General features: G+C 50.3%; 1 pseudogene; it reads right to left on the bottom strand.

The window, feature by feature from the left end:
- Positions 1 to 64: 64 nt before the first annotated feature.
- LOC115318244 lies at positions 65 to 3,530 on the bottom strand (annotated as a pseudogene).
- Between the last annotated feature and the right edge of the window lie 21,281 nt (positions 3,531 to 24,811).

Genomic DNA, 24,811 nt, shown 5'->3' on the forward strand with positions numbered 1-24,811 from the left:
CCAGCGAAAAAGGGCAATCTACTTCGGGCTACGAAGTTGCAAAGGGCGCTCCGGGTCAAGAGCTCTAGATGTGCGTGAGCGTGTACGGAGATAGGACGAAAGCGCCGTCGCGTGGCAGAGGGAACAGGCGGGCCTTAATCTGCGGATACATAACATTATGTAACCTTATCTGCAAGTGCAGACAAGTGCGAAAGCAAAAATACCATTTCATGGTCTGTATATTGTTACTTCCCTTACTTAACAATCGTTCATACATGTGCTGGCACTTTGACCACCAAAACTTTTTTTGTGTTATGCTCTAATTGTTCAACCTTATGTAAATAAACTTCAAAGAATCTTCAATGTTTTCTTACTTTTTTTATTTCGTCATGCAAAATATTGGTCACAACCTAATACACTAGCCCACTCCGACAAAAACAGCCAATCAGTTTTGAATGTAATAAGGATGTTTGTTTCCAAGTATTCCTTTTACTTAGGAGTGGGAAATGCTAATTTTGGTCTAACATTTTTTTTGTTTGTTTACATAGGGTTCCTTGAAGTACATTTATTCTTACTGTAGGTCTAGGTAACGCTTGACTAGTTCCAATACCTCTGTCTGACACCCAATAAAATTGGTTCGGTTCAGGTTTCTCATGTGGCCCGCCACTACTCTTCCGAACTTATCAGCGTCGTCGCCACTTTTTTCAGTTGCAATTTTAGTTAAAGAAACCGTGTGTACTTTCCACCCAGAGTTGGAGCAGTCATCTGCTTTCGTTTTTCCGTCATCGCACTTTAGGCGCTTCACAGGAGTGCCAGATGCTTCCACACTGGGACTTGTTGTTCCGCGCGGTATGTATGTGGAAGGCGTGCCAACGACGGGTTCCCTCATCTCGGTCATAACAGATGCCAATTCAGTCTCACTGTCCATCTGGAAAGGTAAAAGAAATACGGATGCGTTACTGTAGAGGAACTATGTGTAAAGCACCGCTTGCACGGCAGAATACCGCAAGTGTCGGCCATTTACTCTTCAGAATATTCAGCGAGAGATAAAGAGAGAGAGAGATAGAGCTTTAGTAGTGAAGGAAGGACGGTGACAGGTTACATGACCAAGAGTAAATGTCACCACCGTAGTATTATGGGAGAAGCGAGAGTTGTTTTTAAGTCGGACCCATCGAAGGCTCACCGGCGGTTAGCCGTCTGACTTGCAAAATTTAATAATACAAAGAAGGTTTACTCAATGAAGGACCCTGCACACTGCATATAAGGTGAAAACTGTTGCGTGGCCCTGAAATTTGAATGAAACTGCATTGCGGCCAGTACCCGGCCCGCGGGCCGCCAGTTGTCGAACCCTACGATAGTGTCTCGCAACTTCATCCAGAGACTACCAGCATTTCAAGAGACCGTGATTAACACGGGTGAACGAAATAAAATGCTGAAGCATGTAGAGCAAAGCCAGAATTCGAATGTCAGCCAAGCTAATAGGATTCATTCAGTGACCTCCATTAACGAACGCTCGCCAACGTTTCATTCGATAGGTCTAAAGAATCAAGTTAAACGAATCGGTCAACCCGCCAAACGTTACTCACCCCACCGGGACCCTTATGTTGGTAAGATTCGTTGCACTCCCGGGAAAGGACAGGTTTGCTACGATCCAAGAACAGGAGACAGCGGTAGAACCTCCATCTACCGTTGTACGTGTACTCCGCAGCCTGGCCGCTCTTCGTCTTCATGATATTTTCCTTCTCCCGTCTGAAGATGCGTCGCTTATTGTGAAAAAAGCCCCCCACTCCCTTTGAAACATCAGACAACAATAAGCGGTCGAGTACAACACGGAATCGACACTAATTAGTCTGCCGTCAATGAACTCACCTCCCCTGTAAGGCCCATACTGGGAGTAGCGCCGTTCCATTTCATTGGAAATTTGTTTCCAGAGCTCTGATTTTATGCTGTTGTTGCGGTACTGGTCGTTTTGAAGGCACCAAAGCTGTGGAAACTCTTCTACGAGTGCAATTAAACACAGCGTCGCTTCATCGCTGAGATCCTTCATCGTTGTCGTCTTCAATGCCAGGTTCATCAGACGTTAGCAGGTTTGGAATCGACCGTCACGTGCGTTGTGTGGCCGTTCTCTTGTAGCTTGGAACGCAACGAAGCACAACCAAGGCTCTCGGCGCAAGGTGAGAGCGTTGGAAAAAAGCAATCCTGAACAGAGAGCTCGTGCAGCGAAGGCAGCGAGAAAGGTATACGAGCTCGGACTCGCAGATCTCGCTTTGGTTCACGGCAACCTTGCAGTATTAATTCGTAGGTCCTCGGACTTGCACAAGTCCGCGGACTTGTCCGTTGTGACGTCGAAGCCACGTGATACGCATATTTTACAGGTCCGCGGACATCGTTTCCGAAATTTGTCCGCCGTGTGAATACAATTTGCCCCTTACATTTAACGTGAAAGAATGCAAAGACAAGGCGGATTTTATGAGCGGCATTAGGGTGAGGTAAAGCCCTTCATGACCATCTGCAAGGGTCTTATGGCTACTTTGTTTTCGATACGGTTGATGTCTGGTTCCTACCTATTTTCTATCTTTTCTCGACTTTGCGACAGGCCCTTCATCAGCTACCACAGTGTCCAACTAATGGCCGAGTCCTTCTGAAAGATCTTGCGGCTTCAGCGCGTCTCTAACCCGGTGGTCGTTGGTGCTACATCAAAGGTGGTGGTGGTGTCGTCTTCACTTCCTGTGGCATCCTCCCCGACCACCGTGGTTGTAGACGAGTTGTCGTCATCATCGTCAGGTGGAGGAGATGGTTCAGGGAGTAGTTCTGGATCGTTTTCCATGGTTTGGGGGTCGGTCACTGCTGCTGGTAGGTCACCTTCTGCTTGGCTCTTAAAGGCTTCTGTGGGTGGTGTGTGCCCGGAAGCATCGACAACCTCTGAGACATCCATCAGGAGCTCAGACCGTTCCTCCGAGTTCATCCTGGGATATCGTTCCGCGAAGCTTGCTTGCGTAAGTTGTTACGCAGTCGTCTGCGGTGTGTCCATAGCTTGGAACAAGGATGAGAGACTGACATCCATACACTTTAAGTAGGAATGGCATTCTCTCCGTGGTGTTTCCTTCATGCAGGGTAATGTTAACTTCCCTGTTGAGGGTGTCCATGTGCTTCATGCCGGGGCGCCACCACTTCTCTCGGCTGATGTTACGGACTGTGCCGTAAGGCGCTAGAGCTTCGATGATGCGCCTATCTTCGAGGTAGTCCGGAAGCCAAATAAGCTTGATCTTGAAATCCCGGGTGTCTGGGTCAAGGACAAGGCATTTCTTGCCTTTCACGACCAACTCACCAGGACTGTAAAGCTCCTTTTTGGTAAGGGCGTTGACGCAGGTCCCCATTCACACATGACTCATCTGAAATTGTCCGGTGGCTTTGACATCTTTCAGGTCGATAACATCTTTGACGGCGTCTCGAAAGTCCGGGGCCGTGTATGGCCTAACAGTCATATCGGCGTGGAGAAATACGGAGTTGAGGACGATGTTGTCGGTTGGCAGATGTGGAAGTATGACCTTATATTCGTTGGAGACGACATCCGAAGATATAGAAATAGCTGGGGCACTGGCCGATGCGGTGTTTGCACCATAGAGCATTTTTCCACGGCCGTTCGCAACGGCGTCTTCTTCCTCCGGCCACCGATCACACTGGTCACACTAGTCACACCGATCACGCTGATATGACTGTCACACTGGTCACAGAATTGGATAAGGATAGCTAGTTGGGATAGTTGGTTTTGCATAATACGCAAAAAAAAAAAAAAACACGGACGAAAACGAACAAAAAATTAGAAGCGGCGTAACTTTCAACTTAATGGTTTATTTGGATGAAATACTTGTTATATAAAAACCAGCATACTTGGCAGAACAGGAAGATATTGTCTAAATACCCACCACCCTCAAATACCAGCGTCATTTGTTCTTCAGATAGTAGACTTCTATATCGGACAATGACAAAGAGGGTGCGCTTACACAAGAGTTGTCGTGGTGGGGCTCAACCAGGAAGATTTCATGAATTTCTGTGGCCGTTTTTGTTTTGTAATGGTCCATGACACAGGTCTCACCAAAGGTGGGGCTGCACTCCTCCGAGTCGGGCCCGCATTCGCAACGGTCGCAGTGGACCGCTAGGGGGCCAGACGGGTACTGCCATATCGCCAACACATGCTGTCTTACCCTATTATTGAGGAAGAAGAAGAAGGTTGCGGCGAGCGGACGCATGCTCATTAAGGCTCCGCGAAAAACCGATGTTTCGTGCTGAAATTCTTGATTTCCGAGCGAGAAGAAGTCTTGGATAGACAGCATTAGTGACCCAGTTCACGTGGATACCTTCCTCAAGCTGGTGAGCGGAATATTTTGATTTTAGAGGCATTTTGTTTTGAACCCACGAGGAACCTCGCTAAGCCTCGTTGGGCCTTGCTCGACTAGGGCGATGAGCCGAGTTCGCTCGGTGCGGCCGCCCTACTGGCCCTAACCAGCTAAGCGTCACCACGTGGAACCGCCGCGGCGGCGGTGGAAAACGCAAGATGGAAGTAATATCGACGGAAGCTCTCGTGCTCAGCCCCAGGACCGGATACGATCCGGACAAGGTGGCTTTTGACTTCATAAATCCAGCGGCGCGGCCCCTTTATACGGATGGAATTCAGAAAACCGCCTCGGAGGAGCAAGTAGGCACGCTACCCGGCAATAGCTGGGTACAAGTTCTGCATAGAAAGAAGACCCAGAAGAAAGAAGTCCATGACCAGCGGAAGGAAGACCGAGGACCTACCGGTAGAGCAACGGAGGTCAAGAAGAAAGAGACGAAGAGACCGTTTCGGCTTCCCAGCCTCAAGGAATTCAAGCACAAGATCATTGTGAAGCCACGGAAGACGGCGGTCGACTTGAAAAGCTGCCGGGACCAGATCGGCGAAGTGGTGCAGAACTCGCTCCCGAGGTGTCTTGCGGAGAATTCAATCGTCCGGTTGCTAGAAGAGCAAAACACCATTATGATCTGCACGGACATATGGGACGAAGCCGAAGCGTTGGCGAAGCTTAGAAGTTTGATATTCCCGTCCGGACAACTCGACGTTGAGGCCTACCACGTCTCCCCGAGGGAAGAGGCATGCCGTGGCGTCATTCATGGGGTTCGGCCGGAGCTGTCCAATGCACAGATCAGAGAGAAAATCAGGGCCCCAGGACACGAAATACTCGACGCTAGGAGGCTCGGAAGGTCCAAATCGGCGCTCATCACTTTCGCCCGGACCAAAGTTCCGTTCACGGTCACTTTCAACTGGCTGGAAACGCCCTGCTTTCTATACAAGAAGACAAAGGCAGCCTGCCTTAACTGCGGAGAGGCCGGCCATCGGACGGATGTGTGCAGCAAACCGACGAGTTACGCGTGTGCGATGTGCGGGGCCCCGCAAGCGATGGAGGGACACCCATGTGTCCCGAAGTGCGCACTGTGCGGAGGGGCGCACAAAACATACGACAGTCACTGTCCTGAGAAGTTTTTCAAGGAGTAGAGACAAATTGAGAGAACCGGACGGAGCCGCTCGAGGCACCGCAACGGAGAACAGCAGGTGCGCTGGCTGTCGAAGGAGCGGAGTGGCTCAAGGCCGCGTGCTCGCTCTCGCAGCAGATCAGCAAGCTGCAAGAGAAACTCGTCACGCCCGGCGCCTCTTTCCGAAAAGAAAAGGAAGAGGAAAAGTCGTAAAGGCGGGAAGAAGCAAAATTGGAATCAAAGAACTATGTCGCGGGACGGGAAGAACTTGGACCTGGGGGACCAGGAGAAATGGCCCGAGCTGCAGAAAAATGATAACCATATCAATGTGACCAAGAATAACCCGCCACCGAGGTCAAGCGGGAGTAGCCAGCATACACAAGTCCTCAGGCAGGATGCCCCGAGTAAAGGAGTGGAAGATGTGGAAATGAAGAGCATTTGCTCTGGGACCCCCGGGATCACTACGGACCAATTTCGAGAAATCGTGGAGGCTGCGGTGAAACAGGCGGTGCATCTGCCACGCAGCTTTTAATGGAAAAAATCACGCAGCTTTCCAACAAAGTGGTAGCGTTGGAGCGAAACCGGGAGTCCATGCTCAAGCAACTTGGGTCAAGCGGGAAAAAATCGACATTCTTGGAACGAAAAAGAAGTTCCCTGCTCCAGGAGCTAGGGACGAAGAGAAGATCGCCGACTGATGCACGACGTGAAGTGGAATCAGTAGAAGACACGAATAACCATGTGTCGTCTAAAACAATCATATCTGAAAATATGGCAATGGAACTGCAGAGGGATAGGTCCGAAGCAGGCCAGTCTCAGCCTTCGGTTGTCGCTTGAAACCGATCCCCCTGCGGTAATACTTCTGCAGGAACCTGGAAAGAAGCCCGTAAAGATTAAGGACTACCGGACGGTCGGCGGAACGCAATACCTCTCGACCCTCGTCCACAGGACATTCGCGGCCACGGAGAGGCACCTGGACGGGGGCGGAGTGGAGTGTGGGTATGTGGTGATCGTCCCGGTGAAGAAGGGGGACCGGGGTGTCCACATAGTGAATCTGTACGGGAACCCCAAGCTTCACAAGGTTGACTACAGAACTCTCCTGGGAAACGCGGTGAGGGCGGCCGGCAAGAAACCTCTCGTCATCGCGGGGGACTTTAATGCCCCGCACCCGGGATGGGGTTACAAATACGTCACGCCGAAAGGACGCAGACTTTTCGAAGGAATCAACCAGGAACGCCTCACGCTCCTCACGGAACCTGACCAGCCTACCAGGACTGGGACTAGCACGTGCAGAGATACGTGCCCGGACCTCACGCTGGTGAAGAACGTGGGGAGCGCCGACTGGAAGAACCTGGCAGAACAACTTGGAAGCGACCACTGTATCCTTGAAACGACACTAAGAGAGACAGGATACAAGAGAAAAACTGGAACCGCAAAGATCACGGACTGGGACAAATGGAGGAAGAAAAGAGAAAAAACAGAAGTGCACCTGGCGGACATTGAGGAGTGGGCTGCGGACGTGACCACGAGCCTGCGCCCTTTTGTCACGGAGGTTGAGCTTTCGGAGAAGACCCCGGCTGTGGGTGCAAGACTCCTCCACCTTTGGGAGGCCCGGCGTGGTCTGACCAAGAGGTGGAAACGTCAGCGACACAACAAGAAGATTCGTACTAAGATCCAAGAACTAACTAAGGACGCGGAGGACCATGCGGTCGACCTCGCTATGAACAACTGGTATGGGATTTGTGACTCTATACGCGGCAGCCTCGGTACGGCACGGTCCTGGCGTCTCCTTAGGGCACTCATAGATCCAACTAAGACTAAGTCGGTTACGGACAGTAGAATAGCTGAACTCATATACGAGTTACCCAACAATACAGAGCAAATCATGGACCAACTCGCGCGCAGATATTTGTGTCTTGAACGCGCGGAGGAAACTCTAGAATATCTAGGACGCGAAAACTCCGAACTGGATAGGCCGGTATCGGTGGCAGAATTCGAGTACGAGCTCGGGGCCATGAAAAAGGGCACCGCGCCGGGGCCCGACACCATCACGGCAAAACTCCTTTATAACTTGGAAAAAGGCGAACTCGGGAAGCTAGTTAATCATTTTAACGAGCACTACTGGGCTAGGGGGGTGACGCCAGCTTGCTGGAAAACCGCTGACATTCGCTTTATTCCCAAGCCCAAAAAGAACTTAAATCTAGAAAATCTTAGACCCATCTCACTTACCTCATGCGTGGGTAAAGCTTTTGAGAGGGTACTAAACACTAGGCTCATGAGGTACTTGGAGAAGGAAAATCTCATGCCCCATACTCAATTTGGGTTTAGACCTCGTACCTCAACACAGGACATCCTCCTGTGGCTATGCAAAGATCTTTTGGAGAACCCTTCCAGGGGACAAACACGGTGTATTCTCGCTCTTGATTTAAAGGGGGCTTTTGATAACGTTTCGCATGCCAGCGTACTCAGAGGCCTGAACGAGATCCACTGCGGACAGAGAACGTTCGAATACGTACGGAGTTTCTTAACGGACAGGAAGGCTACTCTAACCTTAGGGAGCATGAAATCCAATAGCTTCGAGCTCGGCTCAAAGGGGACGCCTCAAGGGGCTGTTTTATCTCCGCTTCTTTTCAATCTGGCTCTGCGGGGTTTGCCGGAGGCGCTGGGGGTGGTTCCCGGTGTGGAACACGCCATCTACGCCGACGACATTACCCTGTGGTGTCGGGAGGGAAACGACGCGGAGATTGAAGAAAGACTACAGGCGGCTGCCAAAATTGTAGAAGACTACGCTGAGGAGTGCGGTCTAAAGTGTGCACCGGAGAAGTCCGAATTACTTGTCTTGAGGAACCCTTATGAACGTGTGTCGGAACAGATTGAGGTTTGGGTGAGCGGGAAACGGGTCTCCAAACCCACGGAGATTCGTATCCTCGGCCAGCTCATTCGACAAGGCAGGGGCAACAAGTCGACTATCGATAAACTTGACACCATGACCACCCAGGTCTGTGGCATGCTTCGAAGGATAAGAGATCGTAGGAGGGGCATAAAAGAGAAAGAAGCAATGCAACTCGTTCAGGCCTTTATTATCTCCAGAATCACTTACGCCACACCGTACTTGGTCTTGAGTAAAGCGGAACGGCAAAAAATTGATGTTTTGATAAGAAGAGCTTACAAAAGTGCGCTAGGGCTTCCCGAGAGGACAGCGACCGACAAATTACTAAAGTTAGGGGTCCACAACACGATAGATGAGCTTCACGAAGCACATCTCGTGGCTCAGCTAAAGAGGTTGGCGTCTACGAAGAACGGGGCGTGGCTCATGGACAAACTCGGGATGGCGGTTCCGGGAGGAACGCATACGGGTACTGTCCCCGACCACGAGCTGTCAGCAGAAATACGGAAGAAAATAGTGGTTAGTCGTATCCCGAGGAATATGCAACCAGGAAAGGACGACGGCAGAAAAAAGGCCAGATCTGGGGCCCTGTCTAAGACATGGGATCACAGAGAGGGAACGCTATATGTTGCCTGTGGCGGCCCAGTAAACGGAGTTGCCACAATCGCAGTGGCTAACGCCCAGGGTCGGGTGTTAAGATTAGCTTCGGTCAGAGTAGAGTCGGCTGGGCAGGCTGAGGAAGCGGCGATTGTGTTGGCGGTTGTTTGCAACCCCAGGGCGACTGTCATCTCTGACTCCCAGAAAGCATGTGGAAATTTCGCTCGCGGGATGGTGTGCGCAGTCGCTGATAGAATACTACGTAAGACGGAAGTGCAGGGGGTGCATCTGATCTGGTCCCCTGGCCACATGGGGAACACTGGGAATGAGGCAGCAAATGCTGCGGCCCGAGGCTGTATTCTCCGGGACTCGTCCCAGTCGGGTGGTCAAGTGGACACGGACCTCTCGTTTAACGAGGCACTCAAAATGAAGAAACTCGACAGGCGCGTATTCCCGAGCCCGTGCGGGGGGCTTGGAAAGGAAGAAGAATGGACTTGGAGAAGGCTCCAGACGGGCACTCTTGTGACCCCCGCCAAGTTGCACCAGTGGTACCCCGACCGGTACACTACGGGAGCCTGCCCCTTCTGTGGTGACCCCTGGGCGGACGTGCATCACATTACTTCGAAGTGTAAGAAGATCCCTGGACTGGCCCCACTGATGGAGCCTTCTACTCAAGAGTGGGAAGCGGGGCTGCAGAGTGAAGTCATCGATGTGCAAAAGCTGCTGGTGACCCGCGCGCTGCATGCCCAAACCGCAATTGGAGCCCTGGAATGAGGGCATACACTCACTCTCTATCTCTTTAACTCCCCCTTCCCTTCCCAATCTTTCCTGTTACGTCCAGTAAAGTTTTCAACAACAACAACAACAACCTATTATTGATGCACCTCCCAGATCGGGATAGCAATCGGCTGTGCCGCAAGGGACCGGCAAAAAACGACGAGTCGCTAAGTTCCGCGAGTGCGCCACTAGGGTCCCGTACGAAATTCCCCTTTCATGTGGTAAGGTGTACGTTGGCCAGACGGGGAGGTGCATCAATGATAGTGTCAGAGGGCATGCATGGGCGATCAGGCAGTCCCCGTCTGGTCACCTAGCGGTCCACCGTGACTAGAGCCACTAAATGAGCTGCGCTTAGAGTATCGGCACTCTGTCCCCCAGATACCCCGAGATTGTTGTGGACGCCGCCTTTTTGGTTCTTGTGCAAAGCAGGCGCAACTGCCGGTCGTCATGATTCAAAAGTGCGATTTCCTTAGCATTAGCTTCAGTGTTAGGAAGCTCATGTAATATTGCTTTGCCCTGTCGCGAACTATTTCAACATTTGTGGAGGCCGGAGAAGCGTTTCTTGTGATTTCCGATAAAGCCTCAGGTAACTGGCAACCATGATTTTAAGACACAATATGGCCAAGTGTTGTTACTCTGAAGCGTAGCTTATTTAGTGGCACTAACCGTGACCATTGCCAATGCGCGTCCAACTCTGAGAAGTGCAGCCCCACCTTTGCTGAGACCTGTGTCACGGGCTATTACCAAAGAAAAACGGCCACAGAAATTCATGAAGCCTTCTTGATTAAGTCCCACCAGGACAACTCTTGTGTAAGCGTACCCTCTTTGTCATTGTCAGATAAAGAATTCTACTATTTCAAGAACCAATGACGCTGGTATATATAGGCGGTGTGTTTTTAGACAATATCTTTGTGTTCGGCCAAGTGGGGCGGTTTTATGTTCTAAAAAAGTATTTAATCCAAATAAACTATTCAGTTGTAAGTTACGCCGTGTCCTGTCCAATTCTCTCTTCGTTTTCGTCCGTGTTTTTTCGCGTATTACACCATGGTCACAAAAGCACCCTCTGCAGACACCTTAGAACCATGTATACTGTGACTGAGTTTACTTTGGTGTGGTCAATGACCAGATTAGAACAAATATTGAGCCGGCCCTGTGCAGTCTTCGCGCGCATCGTCGTCGTCCCCAGTGGCTTCTGGCATGCGCCTCCTTTTTTTTCTACGGTTGTTTTTTGTTAGAAACATTAATTCTGCCATAGCCTCCTTTTTTTTGAAAGCCTATCGATTCCACAACAAAGAGCCCCATTTAGTGCGCGGCCGCCGTAAAAAAAAAAAAGGAGCAGCGCCAAACGGTTACCCATCCCATATGGCGCAGGGCCGCTTCTGGTGTAACCTAGAGTTTCTGTATATAGGCTCCCTACGGGAGCCAGAGTTGCACGTTCAGCCATCTCGAAATACAAAGTTATGCGGGAAAGCCACTCCTCGCGAGTGTATAGGAACCGTGCTCTGTTGATTGCAGCCTGTCACGTGATTGAATTCAGTGAATAGCGGCGCCGCGCGCGCCGCCGCGCATGGAAAGCAGGAAGGGTGGAGAAGGAGGAGGCAAAACCGGGGGAACGTACGCCGGGGCGCGTGCAACGTCGGCGAAGTGACTTTCCTGCACGGCGCCGGATTCTTTCCTCCTCACGTGATCAATCTCGGCGAATAGCGGCACGGCGGCACGTGGAAAACAGACGCGCAACTCTGGCTCCCGTATTCTGCATTCACATTAGCGATCGAATCACAACCGCAAAGCGGATCCCCTTGGTTTCATCATCAAATGAGTGTGAAACTGCACTGAATCTTAAAGCAACCTCGTTCGCAACCGCTTTGCGAATGCGGTTCAAGCGCAGGCAGTGGGGAGCCTAGACGGAAACTCTATAGGGTAACCCTTCAGCCTGCGCCGCGAAACAAACCGCAACGAAGAAAAAAGAAAGGAAGGTACCTGCGCGTGAGCAACAGGAGAGGCCCGGAATAGGGGGAGGAGGGCCGACGCCAAAAGCTCTCATTTCCTTTAAGAAAAAAAAAAAAAAGAACGCGTTTTTGTTTTGGGGTTTTACCGCTGGGGCATTGTTTGGCGCAGCCAGTGAGAGCTCCTGCGCGTGCCCTCTTCTGAGTCTGATCTCCAATTCCCTTTACAGCCGCCCAGTTTTTTCGCGATTTGACAGGCTTTCTAGAATAAAGAAGGCTATAATTCTGCTTAACCTTCGCCACGTTCCATTAGAGCCAGTCACTTTTTCTGCACCTGTTCTCGCTTATGCTCTCATTTGCACACTCACGTTATTCACGCCAAAGTCACAGTACCTCCGCAACACCAAATTCCTGCTCATTCGCGCCTTTGAAGTTGATGCGCGCAGTTTTGAGACCTGGTCACCATTAGCTTTTTTTTTTTTTCGTCACCTCCGGCGGTGAGTAAATCTCTGATGCCGGCACATATGTCATATCGGTGCAAAAGTTCACAGCACATTTACTTATTTGACACTCAACTCCGAAAATAAAATGCACCAGTAAGGCCAAAACCCAGGAGAAACTGGAACGTACTGTGAAGATTTTCGCCTATTACCTCATCCGTTGAATAGTCACAACGACGGCAGGAGAAGCATTCGAGTCCAGCGCGCACTTACGCGCCATGAGGGCTTGAAGCTCTGTTATATGCCGATGGGGCCATCGGCCAACCTGGGATCTCTATTTCAGTTCCAGAGAGTAGTCATGAAGAACACGACGAAGAGGGTAATTGCTTGTTCGGGAGGTTCGGCCTGAAGATCTGCGGCTTCAGGTAATCCAGCCGCAATCCTTTATGGCTTAATGAGACGCCGGCGCTGGTCCCATCGCAGAAAACTTCCTAACAGTACGCTTTCCGAGTACCTGAGATGCCAAGAAAATCTCACTTCTGATACCCGTGTTACGGAGTTTACCTTGCTAGGTGTCGTCCATGGCCAGATTGGAAGATATATTTAATCGGCGGGTGTATCTCGAAACAATCCATTCTTATTTGAACCCTTCTCGTTTGAACCCATTCGCAAAACGCCCTTCTCGTTTTAACCTTTCGCGTTTCGACCCTTTCTTATTTATACCCGTCTCATTTGAACCCATTCTCATTTGAACCCTTCTCGACTGAACCCATTCGCAAAACGCCCTTCGCGTTTTAACCTTTCGTGTTTCGAACCTTTCTCATTTGAACCCGTTGTCATTTGAACACCGTAGTGAGGTATAGAAAGAAGGAAAAACAGTTGAGGATGAAGGTTGAAGATGAAGCGAAGCGGCATCATCTCTTGCATAGCACATGAAACAATTTTCCTTATGCCTGCGTGCCACCCCGAGTCTGTTGACCTAGCTACGTGGTCACACGGTGAAGTGGTTTCAAAAGTGCTAGCGCAGATTCGGTACTTCATTTCTCTTCTGTCGCTGTATGTCGTTAAGATGTCGTCGTGTGGAGCGAATGGATCATTGTGCTAGTCGTGTGTTATTGCTTGTAATGGCCAATTCGGGTGGTCATTTTCCCTGAAAAAAAGTTTTCCCATACCTTCGGCAAGGGCGTTCGCGTGGTCAAAGGCTGGCGGGTGCAAGCTTTTCGGGTTGCGCTTCTCAGGCGTGTACCGGCAATTTACCAGCAGAAGTTTTCCCGAGCTCCAAGAGGTCGGGCAGCTTGTCTGCCAGACTGTATCCGGTATCGTCACATCAAAATCGGGATAGGGAACCAAACGAAACAATGCTCGCTGAGACGGCAAATAGCGGGTTCGAGTGGCACACGAAGCCATCGACACAGGCACCCTTTTGTGCTCTGAGACAAGATAGCAAAAACAACGAAGAGAAAGATAATTTATGTTTCAAAGAAAGTCAACATTTTTGGAAGAATTTATCCAGCCTGAGCAAGGTATGTTTGCTCGGAGACACGGGCTGCGTCATATATCACTTTATTTTACAACTCTGTATTAAGAAGTTATTACACCGCTAAAAAAAAAATTATGCATAGTGATGCAGTTTGAAACTTGAACACGCATTACAATTTCAAGGAGGGTGGGTGCAATGAGAAGACTGAGGATTCCAAAAAAGGTACTAGAGAGTTTTAGTAGATCGTTCCGATACCCCTGATAACGATACTATGCATGCGCAAGGGAGGCGGTGGCGGAGTATCGGATATCGTTATCGGAGTCATGGGAACGATCTACTAAAACTCTCTACTAACAGTAAACAGAATATAGAAAGCGACGCTGGCAGCCTCCGTGGCAACAGTTAATCGAAAACCCAAACAAAGTTTATTGAAATTTGACGCGCGTGCGGGCAGCACCACACTGATTTATACATCTACCCTTTCATTGATTTTATTTTTTAATATTCTGTCAGCAGTACGGATTGTGGTAATGCCATTATTTTGAAAAGTTTTGTGAAGCCGCTTCTGTTTACACACATCTCAAAGTGTCGTAATTTATGTTTATGCAGCGTGCTCATGGTAGCATAGAATGATCGAAGAAGAAGTTAACAGAGCTCACTCGCCACCCAGTCAAATAAAAACGCCAGTTCATTGTGCTTTGCATTCGGGTGGAGACGTGATGCGCCGCTGGCGCGTTTTTGGTCGCCGGTGCCACAGGCAAGGGCTCGAAGGCAATTAATTACCCGAATTCGCCATAAATACCGCAGAAAGATTGCGAGATCATGATGTTGGATTAATTTGGGTTCGAAATGAGAGAGGTTAAAACGAGAAAAGTCTTTCTGACAATGGTCAAAACCAGAAACTATGTTTTGAGAAAATTTGAAATGAGAAAGGTTAAAATCGTTTTGAGTAGGGTCCAAACCCTAAAGTTTGTTTTGAGAACGGTTTAAATGAGAAAGGGAAAAACGCGAAAGTTGTTTTGCGCTAGGGTTGAAATAAGAAGGTAAAAACGAGAAGGTAGAAATGCGAACGGGTTCAAATGAGAACCATCCGAATCGGCCCCGTTCCGCCTGCGCGCGCGCGCATCGTCGTCGTCTTTTGCGGTTTCTGGCACACGCCTCAGCCGCACGCTCCAATGTATAGAGCTTTGCATCGCTTATCACCCGGGCGAAAAATGCTGACTCACTGTGCTGTGGACACACGCGCAGCGTCTGATATACCGCACAGCAGAGCAACAGCGCAGAAGGCGTTCCACAGCCCAGCAGACAAAGGTGGCAACATGCTTGAGGCGCACCCGCAGATAATTTTGTCATCGTGTCTCCAACGATCCCCGTGTAGTATGTGGTGTATGAGCATTCTGGCTGAGGCGTAGTGCTCTTTCGGTGTCGCCGGACACACCAAGAATGCCGGTGCTTAGTTTGCGTACATATTAGTATGCACGTAAAAAGTTTTGTATACTAAATATTTTTGTTTTGCTCGGATTAACCAAACAGTTATGGCTGACACGTCTCTTGGTTTTCGGACTTCGCAACAAAAAAACAACAACAACAACAACAACAACAAAAAGCAAGCAAATAAGATGAGGACTCTGTCGCGATTACAGCCTAGAAAGACGACTAAACTATTTGTTTAGATTTAATTATGCGGTCCTCATTACCAGAGCACAAACTCCAAATCCTGTGTTTTTCCTAGTTTTTCGTAAAAAAAAAAAAAAAAAAAAAAAAAAAAAATACGTGCGCAATTTTTTTTTCTAACTTTTATTTTGAAAAAAAAAAAAAAATTGGATGCCTTACATTAACTGCCGATTGCGCTTGTCAACACAAAAATGACAGCCTTCGGAAGCGTTCTCGTTTCCTTTCCGAACTTTTTATTACCCGTGTCCTGAGAGAACCGACGTGTTGTTTCCGGTTCCCAAATGCCTTTCCTGGCAACAACTGAACAAACGATAAAAACACTAAAACAAACAAAATACAGCATAATGAATATGCATAAAGCACGAGTATGTCAGCAAGGTGACGCAATTCCTTCAAACAAATCACGGGGAAACGCTAAACTACTCCATAAACAGAGTTAATGCTTGAAATATAAATGCAGCGGGCGTGACGCACGAACAATAAAAGCCTTTCACAGATGCCAATAAAACATAAGAGGCAGAAAAACTAAAGAACAAATAAAATAAGAGACACAAAAGAGGCGGCTTCGATTTTCATTTTGACATATAAAAAGAATCGTGCAATCGTCCCGAGCGCCCCGAAATGCGAATATGTCGGTAGACGGGAGGCATTGATCGACTTCTCTTGTTCTCCAATTCCGAATAGTATCTCGTCTAGGCTTGACGAGCCCGTATAAAAGGAGATTTCGGAAATCTATTTTGTTTCCTCGCGAAATCATTAGCGACGGCTGGGACCACGCCCTTCATCATCTCTGATCGCTTTACGCAATGCTCTGGAGCAACGCAGTGAAGCCCCAACGCTGATTCCTCTACGACACATCGTCAATCCATCCATACTCGCTCGACAACTCCGGTGCGTTAGCTATAGCTCGCTTCGCCCGAGCGCCGTCGCTGCAGGACGAAGGCGGCTTCCGAATGGAGATTTATGTCAGGGCTTGCGCAGATCATCGCTGGTGAAACAGCCTTGAGTAATAAGCCATAAATAATGGGGCACTTAGAACGTTAACAGAAATGCAAAAAAAAAAAAATATCATGAGCCATTCTAGTCTATGAAGGTGGATGACCAGCGAAGCTGTTTAGCACACGACAGAGACGTGACACAAAATTTTGACCAAAGGTACGAACACATTTATTGTCTTGATCGGGGGTCATCGTGACGAAACGTACGCACACACATCTCGAGGACTATCGCCGCCCTGAGGAGCCGGAGGAAACTAGACACGCGCGACGAGACCACCACACGGCGGAACGAGACTAGACACGCAAGCGCTTAGAACGGCGACAAAGAGAGGGCGGTGCGCTTCCCTCCTCCTCCTCCTCTCCTGCTGCCGCTGAATATTCCGGCTAAATTTGGCGGGGAAATTCGGGTGACGTGACACGAAGTCGTGACGTCATTTTCCCCGCTAAATTCAGCGGGGAAACTGAATTGGTGTTGAGGTCATGTGACGTCAATTTACCCGCCAAACTTAGCGAAAAATATCCCCGCTAAATGTAGCGAGAAAATTACTCCTCCAAATGTAGCGACAATGTTGTCCCGCTAAATTTAGACGGGAAATTTCCCCGCTAAATTTAGCGGGGAAATTTTTCCACTATGGTGGGAAAATTTTTTTTGCTAAGTTTAGCGAGGAAGGTGGAGTTTTTCTAGACGCACACGGAAAATCCAGGGAACCACAGTCATAAACAGCTTCGCTGTAAAAACATAAACAAAATAACGCCTGTCCGCAAAAAAAAAAAAGAAACAATGGAGTGTGTCTGTTTGTACAGCTTGAAGTTAGTCTGCCTTTACGGCAACTTGTCTCTCAGCTATAGATGCATGCTTTCATGCTTTCATCTGAGCATGCTTGCATCTCTCGATCTCCACCTGTCGAGCGCCTTGAAACGTCAAGAAATGTTTTGTACCGAATTATAGCTTTGGGTACCGTTCGTGTGAGGTGCAAGTCTTTTTATTTATAGCACCTACAGACCCCGATCGCCTCGCATTATTGGGTGGGAGAGGTTCTCCCACCCAAGTTCTCCGCTCCGACCGCGAGCTTCAGCCCAAAGGCAATTGCGTTTGCGAAAAACGTTTCAGTCCGCAACTGATCTCTAACCACTCATTCACACTGGAAGCGGATCCGCGTTCGCAAAACGGTTGTAAACGCGGTTGGGTAAAGATTTAGTACAATTTCACGCGCACTCGATGACATTGAGTGCGCGTGCAATTGTATTGCATCTTTATACAACCGCGTTCGCAATCGCTTTGCGAACGCGGATCCGCTTCCAGTGTGAATGAGCGGTAAGACCTATTACGTAGAGCACTAAGGAAAAGTACTGCTGAACGCACCAAAAATGTCATTTTTCTCGGCAGAAACGGTGCCATTGATTTTTTTCACCGTCCAAAGTACTTGCCCTGGGCGTCGTTCAAGCCGCCAAGGAAAGCACCAAAGAAGCGGCCGCTCGTATTTCGTGAAACTTCCGCACAGCGACGCTTCTCGCGAAATGAGTCTATAGTGCGGCGGCGGTAGTCGACATGTCGACACCACCCAAGCAGCCGTGCCTCCGGGTACTTGTCCCGGCAATGAAACAAGTCACGCGAAGGAGAGTGTGGGGAAAAATATAAGAAGCAGAACCACTCATGGCCCAAGCCGCGGAGGACAAGAACATCGTCGCGGGCACGGTGTTTACGGCAGCAGAATCACCAGTGACCCATGCCGCGGAGGAAGAAAACGTTATCGTGGGCACGGTGCTCACGGCAAGCAAGCGTTGCAAGACCCTCTTCGAAGCTAAAGGCCCTCCCTTGTCGGTAACGGAGCACTTGATAAATGCTGAATTCGGACCCGTTTCTCCGACGGCGATATTTTCTTCTCGTTGCAGAACGGGGCACTTCGCAAAAATGAGAAAGATGCAACTTTCTTCCGACCGAATCGAACATACAAGAGGTTCCAGCAGCATTCCTGGCGCCACCTGCATGGAAGAGTACTGGAGACGAGAGTAAGAGCGAAGATTCTTTGGGCGCCCTCGCGGCGGAGTGTCTTCACCTGGCCTCCTTTCTTTCACTGCGGCGGTGAGTGTGTTTGTTTGAATTATACGAAGAATAGGGGACTGGGAAATAGAAAGACGGGGTTTGGAGCAGGTACAGTGGTGAGGTCCCGCTTTAATTGAAGGTTAGATTAGAAGATGGGCTTTCTTGATATTGTGAAAGGCTACGACACACCCGTACCACGTTTACGAGAGCGGCGCGTCCCCCTGGCTTACGTCGACCAAAGCACGCTCTCGCACCGACCGGCGGCTCGTGCGGGAGCTTTGGAGAACTCGGCTCTCGAGGCAACCTTTGTACAAGCTGGGTGTCTGCGTGTGCGTGTGGATGACTCTTCAGCGAGCGAGCCACCAAGCCGAGAGACTCGCCACGAACTTCTTCGGCATTGGCTGGCCGTTGGCACACGAACGTCTTCCGCATTGGCTGGCCGCTGGCACACGAACTTCTTCCACATTGGCTGCCGAGGACCACGTAGGCCCCTGCGATTGGACAAGCCAGTGGACGGCTAGATTGCGAGGCGGATATATAAAGAAAGGACACCCGTGAAGTTGGGGTGGTACGAACACTGAAACGATGTTGTATTTAATGTAAATATAGAGTGTTCTGTTTTGCTGAGCTCGTCGGTACCGGCTCCTCGATCCTGTCTCCTACCCGGCACAAGGTAGTGTCGCCGGGCTGGGAGCCTTCGTCGGAACCCTCAATCACGACAACTGGTGGCAGCGGTGGGATACGACTACGTGGGACTCGACTTCGTGGAATTCGACTACGCCGGATCGACTTCGCCGGACCCTGACTCTCGGTGTGGGTGAGTGCCCGGCCCTCTTTCTTGGATCCGCCAGACCTGACAGCCATTAGATTTGTTGTTAGGGTTTGGGGGAAATTGTATCGGTCTAAACGAGTGTGTTTCCGTTGGACGCGAGCTTTCCTGAGTTCTAAAAGGGTGCCGATACACAGAGAGAGTCATGAATCTCGAGACGTTGTGTGTGCCACAACTGGTGCAGGTTTGTACCGAATTAGGAATTGATTTGGGATAAGCCAAACGAAAGCCACATATCATCAAGCTCATTCGGGACGCAGAGATTACCGATGAGGAGCTGATGGAGTGTTTGCAAACACTCAGAGAGAGGGAGAGCTGCGAGAGAGAGGAACGAGAAGGAGAACACGAGAGGGAGAGAGAAAAGCGAACTCAGGAGCTCGAGCTAAAGAAAGTGGAACTTGAGCTTGAGAAACTGGAGGCAGAGTCTCCGAATCAGGCAGCAGCTAGCCTTGAACCGGCAAAAAGGTTCAAGATGAAAGATCTTCTTCAGCCATATAAGTTGGGCGAGGACATCGGGTTGTTTCTCGTAAATTTCGAAAGAACGTGCGAGAAAGTGCACTTCCTCCGCGAGACATGGCCCCATAAGCTACTGACGCTACTCCCTTGCGAAGCGGCGGACGTAATAGCGCGCTTAACAAGAGGGGACGCCGACAATTACGACCAAGTAAAGGCCGCACTTCTCAAGAAGTATCGCTTGTCCACGGAAGCATTTCGCCAACGCTTCCGTCAAACATCTAAGAAGCCATCTCAATCGTGGCCAGAGTTCGCATATAACTTAAAGGCAGATTTGATAGAGTGGTTAAAGAGTGCCGGGGCACACGGAGACCACGATAAGGTGGTCGAGTGTGTTGCAACGGAGCAGTTCTTCCGGGAGCTCCCTGAAGCCGTGATGTTCTGGGTTCAGGACAGGCTCAGCGAGCCTAATCTCATGAAGGCCGCGGAGCTCGCGGAGGAACACGCGATGAGAAGAGGCCTGCAAGGTGATAGCTCAAGCAAGGCGCAGAGGGACAAAAAGGGTAAGAAAGCTTTCTGGTCGAAAAAGAACGAGGTGGGAAAGCCGTTCCCAAGACGGTTCGCTAGCGAGGGGTCTTTCCAGAAACCTAAAGAAAAGGAAGTCGAGGCAGCGAACAGGAAAGTTGGCTACGAGCCGAAACCAAAGAGCGAAAGCAGCAAGGTCTTCGAAAAAAGGAGACCATCTATTTGTTTCAATTGCAAAGAGCCGGGCCACTTTGCAGCCAGCTGCTCAAAGAAAGTGGCTTTCCACTATGTCCGTGACAGCGAAGACAACGAGAGGTTGTTAGAGCCCTACACGCGACAAATGCTAGTAAATGGCAAAGACTGCCGTGTGTTGCGATACTCAGCCGCGACGATGGACGTCGTACACCCTACGTACGTACGACCAGAGGAGTACACTGGAGACTGCGCTTGGATTCGACAGATGGTAGAAGAGCAAAGTGTTTGCTTGCTTATTGCTAAAGTTTCTATCTTGGGACCTTTTGGAGTCCTAGAAACCGAAGCGGCAGTCTCCAGACTTCCCTTGCTGTATCCGTACCTCTTTTCAAATAAGTCTGAAGAGATGTTGCAACAGAGGGGGTTGAGCTTCGCGAACAAAACAGTGTTGGCCCTGACGCGCTCGAAGGCACGTGCTCTAGCGAGGCAGCTGAGCTATAACTCCGTCGAAGAGGCTTCCCCTTCCGCTGAGTCGGGAGACAAGCCTGGAGTGTCGGGGGAATTTGCCGAATCACAGCACCAGAACACCGAGCCAGGGACGGAACGGGGAGAGCAGACTGCCGATCATGAGAAAGAAGATGGCATACTTCTCTCACCGGCTTCCGAAAGCTTTCAGGCTTTAGCTAAACTGGATAGGCCGACGCTTATTTTGGAGCAAAAAGTGAAAGCCGTTTACAACTCCCTGTAACACCAAATTAGAGCGCAGCTCTTGAGGAGGAGGAGGGAAGGGTACATGGGGGGTGAAGGGACCTTGGGGGTCACGTGACCTTGGGGGTCACGTGACGATGCCGATAATGTCATCAGTGACGTCACTGATGACGTCATCAGTGACGATGACGATGCGGACTCCGATGACGTCATCAGCGGTGATGACGATGACGATGCGGATGTCGGTGACGTCATCAGTGACGTCACTGATGAAGTCACCGGCATCCGCATCGTCATCATCACGGATGACGTCAGTGATGATGAGGATGACGTCATCAGGGAGGTCACGTGACCCTGGGGGTGGTCACGTGACCTCGGGGGGTGTCACGTGACTTCGGGCGCGGGGGGGGGGGGGGGTCACGTGACCTCGGGAGAGGGGTTCACGTGACCCTGAGGGGGGTCACGTGACCTCGGGGTGGTCATGTGACCTCGATGGGGGTCACGTGGCCTCGGGGGTGGGGTCACGTGACTTTGAGTGTCACGTGACCTTGTGGGCCACGTGAACCTAGGGGAGGGGTTACGTGACCATGGAGGTCACGTGACCTTGGGGGCCACGTGACCTTGGAGTGATCTGGGGGTCACGTGACCTTGGGATGACCTTGGGGGTCACGTGACCTTGGGGTGACCTTGGTTACGGCGACGGCGACGGCGACGCCGCTCTAGCCGGGAACGGGCCCCTAAGAGCTGCGCTCTAAAAAATGATCGATCCCTGAAAGATATCCAGGGAAGTAAGAGGGAAGGCATAGCCAGGAAGAACATCTCGTTTCAAACGAGATCAGGCGTGCTCTACCGGCAGTACCGAGACCGAAAGGGAAAGTCGTTCGACCAGCTTGTCGTTCCCCGTAAGTACCGAGCGGACTTGCTCCATCTCGCCCACGATTGCTCCTGGTCAGGACACCTTGGAAAAAAAAAAAACCAAGGCGCGACTGACGCAGGAGTACTACTGGCCGGGATGCTGGAAGGACGTCGAGGGATTTGTGAAGACCTGCGACGCATGCCAGCGTGTCGGGAAATCTACGGATAGGCAGAAAGCCCCTATGACATTGGTTCCAGTAATTACTGAGCCATTTCGTCGTCTCGTGATCGACACCGTCGGACCACTTCCTCAGACGCAGTCGGGGTACCGGTATATTTTGACAGCTTTGTGTCCGGCCACAAAGTTTCCAGAGGCAGTTCCACTGAAGGAACTGTCCTCGGCTAACGTGGTGGACGCTCTTTTGTCCATCTTTTCTAGGGTGGGGTTTCCAGCAGAAATTCAGAGCGACCAGGAAAGCGTCTTTACTAGCTTACTAACTACCACCTTTTTCGAGAAGTGTGGTATAAGGCTAGTTCACAGCTCCATCTACCACCCACAATCGAACGGCGTGGAAAGGCTTCACTCGGTGCTGAAGCGCGTCCTGCGCGCTCTTGATGTGGAGCGCAGAAGGGATTGGGAAGCCTGCCTCCCAGCGGCGACGTTCGCTCTTAGAACCTCACCTCTCGAGACGACGGGGTTTAGTCCCGCGGAGTTAGTGTACGGGAGGGCTTTGAGAACACCGCTCCGTATGCTTCGAGAATCCTGGGAGGATAAAAAGGAAAACCCAACGGTCGTCGAGTACTTTCTGGAGTTGTTGAATCGGCTAAGTAATGCAATGGGGATCGTGGAAAGGAACGCGAAGACCGCACAGAACAGGGCAAAAGCCTATTATGACCGAACAGCCCGGCTGCGTACTTTTGAGGTGGGCGACAAGGTCATGCTTCTCGTTCCCTGTAGAAAGAACAAACTTGACGTTCAATGGGAAGGCCCAGGCAGGGTTCTGCAGAAGCTGTCTGACACAAACTACGCAGTTGAGCTAGAAGGGAGGCGGCGAAACACGCGAATTTACCACAGCAACCTCATGAAGCTTTACAAAGAACGCGAGATTATTGTAAACTTAACTCTGAACGCGCCAGAGGAGATGCCGCATGAGATCCCCTTCCTCAAAGGTGACGGATGCTTCACTGTCGAAGAGCTCTGCGCAAAAATGATTATTCATGAGAAACTCCAGCCCGCTCAGATTGCAGATCTGACCCAGTTGATCGGGGAGTTTCGAACGACCTTTTCAGATAGGCAAGGAAAAACGACCTTGGTGGTCCTTGACATCGAGCTAACTGTCAATCAACCGGTTCGTTCTAGGCCGTACAGAGTATCTCCAAGACAAAGGGAGATAATGGAAAGAGAGATCAAGCGCATGTTGGAGCTCGGGGTTATTGAACCCGGGGACAGTGACTTCACATCGCCCCTGATCCTTGTTGAAGCACCAGGGAAAGACCCTAGGCCCTGTACCGATTACAGAAAGCTAAATGCTATCACCCGGGATCAAACCTACCCGATCCCGAACATTGAGGAGAGAGTAGAGGTAGTTAGCGGGGCTAGGTTTATATCGACGTTAGACCTAGTGCGGGGCTACTGGCAGGTCCCTCTTACCGAACGGGCTAGCCGGTACGCCGCGTTTATCTCTCCCATTGGCACCTTTCGGCCGATCATGTTGAGTTTCGGCATGAAAAACGCGCCGTTTTGTTTTTCTAGCCTTATGGATCGTGTCCTTGGAGACTTTCGCGACTTCGCCCTCCCCTATCTGGATGACGTGGTTATTTTTTCGGATTCCTGGGAAACCCACGTGGAAAACCTTCGCGCGGTTCTAGAACGGCTTCGCCAGGCGGGACTTAGCGTCAAGCCCGAAAAATGCCAGCTTGGGAGAGCTGAGGTCAGCTATTTGGGCCATGTGATCGGACAAGGTTGTCGCCGGCCCTCTGAGGTTAAGACTGCTGCCGTCACAGAGCACCGGCGTCCCAAGACGAAAACAGAAATACGTGCATTTCTGGGGCTTTCTGGTTACTATCAGCACTACATAGAGAACTATTCGCACATAGCAAGCCCGCTCACCGACACCCTCAGAAAATCCGAGCCGCAAATAGTTCAATGGGACGAAGCAAAGGAACGTGCGTTCAACCCGTTGAAGGAGGTGCTAACAAAGGGGCCGGATCTGAGGGCACCAGATTACGCGAGGGAATTCGTAGTGCAGTGTGACGCCAGCGATCGCGAGGTCGGAGCTATCCTGAGTCAGACCCATGACGAGGGGAACGAGCGGCCGGTACTCTACATTAGTCAAAAGCTCTCCACACGCGAAGAAGCTTATAGCGCCTCAGAGAAGGAATGTGCATGTCTCGTTTAGGCCGTTCAGAAGCTTTCATGTTACCTCTCAGGCACCAAGTTTGTCATTAAGACAGATCACTGTCCATTGCAGTGGCTACAAAACATGTCGCCCAAAAATGGCCGCCTCCTTCGGTGGAGCTTGATCCTTCAGCAATACAATTTTGAAGTAAAGTACAGAAAAGGACAGCTTAATGGAAACGCAGATGGGCTCAGCCGTAGCTTCTAGCGAAAAGGGCGAGCCTTGATGAGTTGCGGCGAATTTTCGAAATTCTCCGGGGAAAAATTCTGTTGTGACTCGCAAGGCGTGTTCAGAGAAATGACTATCTCGGTGAGTCGGCTATAGTGGGGGCAATTAATTTGTTTTGTCGTTGTTGTTTTTTTTTTTTTTGGGTGTCCGTTGTATCCAGCTTTTCAGCTTGCAGTATTTCTAAGCTCTCTAGTTTATCTTCGTAGCGCAAGGGCTTTGAGGAGAATTGATGAGCTGCTTGTTTATTTTGTGATGGTCTGGCGGACTGAGGGAGGGGGCTGGGTGTTCATCGGCC

Source organism: Ixodes scapularis, unplaced genomic scaffold (genome assembly GCF_016920785.2).
Source record: "Ixodes scapularis isolate PalLabHiFi unplaced genomic scaffold, ASM1692078v2 PGA_scaffold0__279_contigs__length_252992795, whole genome shotgun sequence".
NCBI classification, from domain to species: Eukaryota; Metazoa; Arthropoda; class Arachnida; order Ixodida; family Ixodidae; genus Ixodes; species Ixodes scapularis.